Source organism: Callospermophilus lateralis, chromosome 1, assembly GCF_048772815.1.
Source record: "Callospermophilus lateralis isolate mCalLat2 chromosome 1, mCalLat2.hap1, whole genome shotgun sequence".
NCBI classification, from domain to species: domain Eukaryota; kingdom Metazoa; phylum Chordata; class Mammalia; order Rodentia; family Sciuridae; genus Callospermophilus; species Callospermophilus lateralis.
In genome coordinates this window covers 22,122,560-22,128,559 of record NC_135305.1, presented here as the reverse complement: position 1 = coordinate 22,128,559, position 6,000 = coordinate 22,122,560, and positions in this window count along the sequence as shown.

Sequence of the window (6,000 nt, the reverse complement as noted above, 5' to 3'; positions counted from 1 at the left end):
TGATGATGACTTCTCAGCTTTCCTGACAAACTGATCATTGGTCAAAATCAAAGTGCACAGAAAACTGTAGGTAGTTTTTACAAGGACTTAGGTTGCATTCATCCCTAGATGGCAAATATGGCTTCTCCCAGAGTAGTGGGGACTGGTAATGCTGCGACTTTGGCTTGGGGCTCAGAACTCTCTCCCTTCATTTCCTTACGGTTTCCTGAGCATCTTTCTGTGATGGATGCTGTGCTAAGCTGAGGTAGGAAATTCAACGTAGCTTTGGTCTCTGCCTTTAAGAATCTTAGTCTAACAACCTAAAAAAATAAACATATTTCATAAGGTGTTAGATGTTTGCTTTCTTTGCAGTAAGTAGATAAGGCATCCATTCTAAATTTGTCATTGAGGATCCAGGACGAATCCGCTCTTGTTTGTACAGTATAGTTTTTATGACTAATAAACTCCTGCATGCATGCGGCATTTTATTTCGTAGTACACCAGGTCTTTTCCACTCTGTCTAAATTGGCCTGCCCTGATTGCCTGGGCTTTGGGGTGCAGTTAGAATCATCCTCGTTTTGAAATAAGGAAACCAAAGCACAGAGAGGGGAGTCTTCTCAGGGTCATGGTGATTGATTCTGATGAAGTATGAGATCATATGGGTAAATGAGGACATGGCAAGAACTTAGTCATGTGTGGAATCTTGAGCTGAACCTTCAGAGTGAGATCACTGTCCCCAGCCAGCCTGCTTCTTCACTTAGAATTGAAGGACATCCCTTCCTGGTCACAAACTGAATTTTAGTTGTGAGTTTGATGTAGTCTGGTTGATTTCAACCCATTCTGTTGGTCTTGAGGCCAATTCATTTTCCCCGTAGCTGTCTCCATCTGTTCCCATGGTTGTCCCCATGGTCATCCCCATGGTTGTTCCCAAGGTGTTCCTGGGTCACTCCATTGTACTGTGTCTGCCAGAGGCTGCTGCTTCTCATCTCAGGGGTCCTCCTCCTTAGCAGCTCATCATGTTCCAGAAGACTCTCTTCTGGAGGAAAGATGGTGCTAAGAGGCCAAGGCAGGATGGAACACCCACTGGACACTCTCATCAGGTCACTTCCGGACCCTTTTCTCTGTGACTTTTTTCCCTAGAGGCCCATCCCTGGTGGACATCTCTATTCATGCCAGTGAGGGTCCTACTTTGAAGGCTGGAGGGACCTGGGGGTTGGGGCTGGAAGCAGGGAGACAGGGAAGGGAAGAATTTGCCTAAAATGTTATCAACAGCTGGGTGCCACCAGGTTCCCCCTTACATCTCCTTTGCACTTGTCTTTCCTAACTTCTTCCTTTCCTTCTTCACCTTCCCCTTCCCTCTTTCTGCCCTAGTTTTATTCCGACTGATAAGATCATTGGCCTTTCATGAAGTTCACCTGTTCTGCCTTGTCTACCTGCACACCTACGGCCTGGGGGTGAATGGATCTGCTCAAGGTGGCCAGTGGAACGTGAACGAGAGCATACAGAAGTCCTTGTGCCTAGGCCACCTCTGTGCTGTGCTGTTGAGAGCCACAGCCGAAGGGGCTCCAGCAAACTTTCAGACTGCCAGCTGATGATTGGCTCACAGCGGCCCCAGCAACACCTAGCTGATTGGCTCCTCTGTGGAGATGCTCATTGAGCTGTTTCCCTGCCCTTTCAGACTACCAGCTGATGATTGGCTCACAGCGGCCCCAGCAACATCTAGCAACATCTAGCTGATTGGCTCCTCTGTGGTGATGCTCATTGGGCTGTTTCCCTGCCCTTTCAGACCACGGAGCTGCTCATTGGGGGACTTTTTTTGGCTCCGCCCATGCGACCCAGCCAATCGGCCTCAAGAGCAGGAGGATTGTGGGAGGAAGAGGCTGGGTTGGGGTGTGTGGCTTGTGGGAAGCCGGTGGTGGCAGTTGGGCTCTGAGGGTTTTTTTCCTGAGGAGCTGTTTTGTTTGGAGTGTGTGGTTCTAAAAATAAAGTTAGTTTCTTTTGACAAGTGGCTCCTGAATTGTGCCCTGCCAGACTGCGGCACTGTGCCATCTACTCTGGCTTCCCTTTCCCTGCATCTGCCACCTCCAGACAGTATGGGCCACAGGTGGACATGGGAAGCAGGAGGGGCGAGGCCTTCTTCCCTCCTCCTGACTTTCACTCCATCCTTTAGACTGTTTTTCTCCCCATCTTTCTTCTATTCCCAGGGGCCCCACTGGATTCAAGGTCTTTGCTCCCTATCAAAATGTGATGCTAAAAAATCTCTACACTAAGGTGCAGTTTGCCAAGGAAGACGTGAAGCAGGGAGGAATGGAAACCCTGGTGCCCCTCTGAGCCAGCTCCAATGGCTGCTGAGAGCTGCAGGGCTGTGTTACGATGTCCATGGGGACATGTCCACTGACCACACCCTCTGGTAGCACTTCACTCTGCCCGGCACGAGAGGGCTGCTGGCCACCCACAATGGAGCCTTCAGCGAAAGGAACCTTCTCTGGGGGTGGAATTCAGATGTGATGTAGCTGGAGACGGAGGGGGTTGCCACCTTCTTAGGGCCCACCTTCTCCCAGCCTCCTCCTGGCCCGTCACCGAAAGAACCCAAATCTCAAACTGAATTTTTATTATTTTTTAATAAACTTTATTCTATATTACAAATAAGTTTTTTTTTGTTCTGAACTGCAAAATAGGAATGCCTTATATTTACATACACAGGTATACAATTAATTATAACAAAGGTACAGAAGCTTGCCTTTACCAAGTTACAACTGGGCTCCAATTTAAATAGCATAGGTTTTCTTTTTAAAAACTTTTTTAAAATCTTTTTTTTTTCTTGTTTAATCTTGCTAGGATACTCTTCTTTAAAAATCAAACCAGAAGACCCTCTTCTTCATTCACATGGATCTCATCCACCTGTCTTTGAGGCTCATCATAACACTGCTATCTAAAGGTTTGTTTCGCTTTGTTCTAACAAAAGATCAGTGTTCAAGGTGGGAGCTTGATTTTGGAACAGAAGTGGGGTGTGGCTGGAAGGGGGGAACTGGAACAGAAGTATCCTGCTCTACCTCCTTCAGTGGCCTCTCTGAGACTCAAAGACCTCTGCCAGTTCCTTAAACCACCCATAAATCCATTCCTGCTTCTTCTCTCCCCCTTTGGCATTGGGGGGCTTAATTCTGGGTCACCTGATCAGGCCAGTACCCCTTCTCTCTCCTCATACCTCGGCTTGCTGAGCCATTGCTGTGGTACCTTGGAGTTGCTGGTTGCTATGGTAACTTGGCAGGACCCTGCTTGACGAGAGAGGTTGGTCCCTACACTCTGAAATGGGGAGCGGGGCAGCCGCATCCAATCCCTCCCTCCCTCCCATCTCAGGGCCTGGAGGCCTGTTCTCACTCAGAGCAGCTGAAGCAAGATGAAGCCAAGACTTCCATGCCCCAAGGACCCCAGGCCCAGACAGGGCGCAGTGGAGGGGAGGAGCGTCCTCTCTAAAACATGAAGGTGTTGGTTTCCAAATGGAAACAAGATTCTTTGAGGTAAACTAGCTTTTCTCTTTAAAGAACGGAAGGTTTAACGAGCTGACAGGAACATCAGGGAAGCGGGCGGGAAGGACAGATGAGGACGTCTGAGCCCATCTCGGGCCTGGGCTGACTTCTGCACATGGAAGCGCTCTTGGTCTCGTTGGGTAAAGTGGTCTCGGTTTCTCAAGTGTCCTTTGGGTTGTTCTTTAACTGTATCCTCTGCTGTGAATTCTACTCTCATAAGGAACCCTTCCAAAATGTGCTTGAGTCATAAGTTCAAAGTTACTAACTAAAGAAACCAGAGGGAGGTGAGCTGCATAGCCGAGGTCGATTTGCTTTTGCATTCATGGGGAGGGAGAACTAGGGTCCCCCAAGCAGGGGGCTCCCTGCAGTTTGAGGGATGCTGATAAGAAAGTATAGGATTCGGTAATTCTGGGGGCACCTTGGAGAGGCAGGACCAGACAGAAGTCTAAGAAGGAGGGGATGGAGGCCAGGGGAGACTCTTCATCCACCCAAGGACCCCTGCTCACCAGGACCGCCTCTCTCTGCCAATATGAAGAGAAAGTTTTTTTTTTTTTTTTTCCAGAAATTTTCTTTTTGTTAAGAAATTTGTTTGCCTTTGCTTTCTGGAAGTCATCTGTCTACTCAAAGAATTTAATGGGGGCTCTAATGAGTATGTATTACTTTTACAACCAAAAAATCCCATATAATTCAAAAATTTGGACACGCCCCTCCTAACCTAAAAGTCATTTTATTGGGGAACAATGCTTTGTAGTAAAAATTTTTTTTAAAGTCTCTGCTAATGTCTGAACCTTTTCCTGTAGCAACTACTTCCTCATTGGGAGGAATGGTCATTTTATGTCCCAACAAGGGCTTTGCCACCCTCGGAGCACCGTGAAAGAAGCTCTTGGGACCCCAGCCTCTCCACTGTCACCTGGCTGTACCTCAGCTGCCCACTTGTAAAATAAGGCTCTATTTGCTACATGCAGGGTGCCTTGGGGTGAGGTGGCAGGAGGTGGGAGGAGAAGGGGCGGCATCGCGACTCTGTCCATCAAAAGTGCAGGGGAAGCAGGGAGAGTGTTAGCAGCCATGGAGGGCGCTTCCCCTGGCACGTCCACAGCGGGGGGCTTCCTGACCCTTTCTTTAATCATAGGGGAGGCTGCCCCTGACCTCCGGGGTGCTCCTCATCCTCTTGGAAGTCACAGGTGGAGTTGTGTGTGTCCTTCTTCCACCCCCAGGAATTTGGACTTGGCATTCACACTGGGCCTCCTTCTAACTCTCAAACGCTTAAAATACACCGACAATCAGCTACAGAACTCCAAATAAACAGTCCACAGCTTCTCTAAAAGGAACAGGTAAGGGTCCCTCGGTCATCTGTCCTGAGGGACTGGGAGGAATAGGACAGAAGGTCAGGGAGGAGTCAGGACAGTGGGCTAGCTGGGTGGGTGAGTTACCGCCAGGAGGCCAGGGTGGTCCTTGGCGGTAACTCACTCACTCCACAAATGCCCCTCAGAAGCCCTGGGGAACTTGCTCAGACTGCCCACCAGGGAGCTGTTCCTGGGCGGGGAGGAGGCCCGTCTCTAGGCCTTCTGCTGAGCAGAGCCTCCTACAGCAGTCCCCCTTACTCCCGGCTGGCTGGGAGGAGGAGGGAATGGTACTTCCTCATGGTAGCAGTTCTGGCTTCACCCGGCTAGACACTTGGTGGGCCTCCTGTGCAGTCAAAGGCAGTGTCCCCTCCGTCTTGGGAAAGAAGACAGCTGGAAATGGGCTTTCCCTTTTCAGAGCAAACTGAGAGGTGTTTAAACCAGGAGGGATCACAGCACCATCCAGGACCCTGGAGAAGCGCCAGAGGCTTGCCTCTCAGAGTGGAGGTCATTGGGGACATCACTGATGTGGCTCCTCTGATAGGGGCCTCACTGAGGGGGGAGCCCTTATCACTCAGGGAGGCAGTTTTGGGGTGAGCTAGGTCTGGGGCAGTCTCAGAGGACAGAACTGTGAGGGCTGATCTGCTCCTGTCCTGGAATGGACAGATAGCCTTGGGGCCGTGACTCCATGTACAGGAGGAACAAAGAGGGACAGGAGGATACTTGCTACCAGGGGAGGGGCCTGGTCAGCAGCCAGACATGCAAGGGTGCATATGAGCACCAGGGACCTTGGAGACTGGGAGAGTATGTCCTTAACCCCTGGCTGAGAGTGGGAGCTGGGCTTGAGGGGACAAGGGCAAGAGAAATAATCCATCAGCAACTCCCGCCTCTCCCTGGGAACAGTCCTGGACACTCTGCCTCAAACTTTGGGATTTATTGAAACGACTTCTCTTTCTGGATGTGGCCCCCACTCAAGCACCCTGAGCTCACCCCCAGAGGCACCCTAGTTTGCAGGTGGGAGGTGCCAGGGGATCCTCTGGCTGTATGTGTTACCCGGGTTATAACGTACCTTGGCCTGGGCGACACTTGGGTTATTCTCTGTCCCCAAACTTAAAACCATATTGAAAGATGAAGGCAAGAAAGTATTTTTCCTG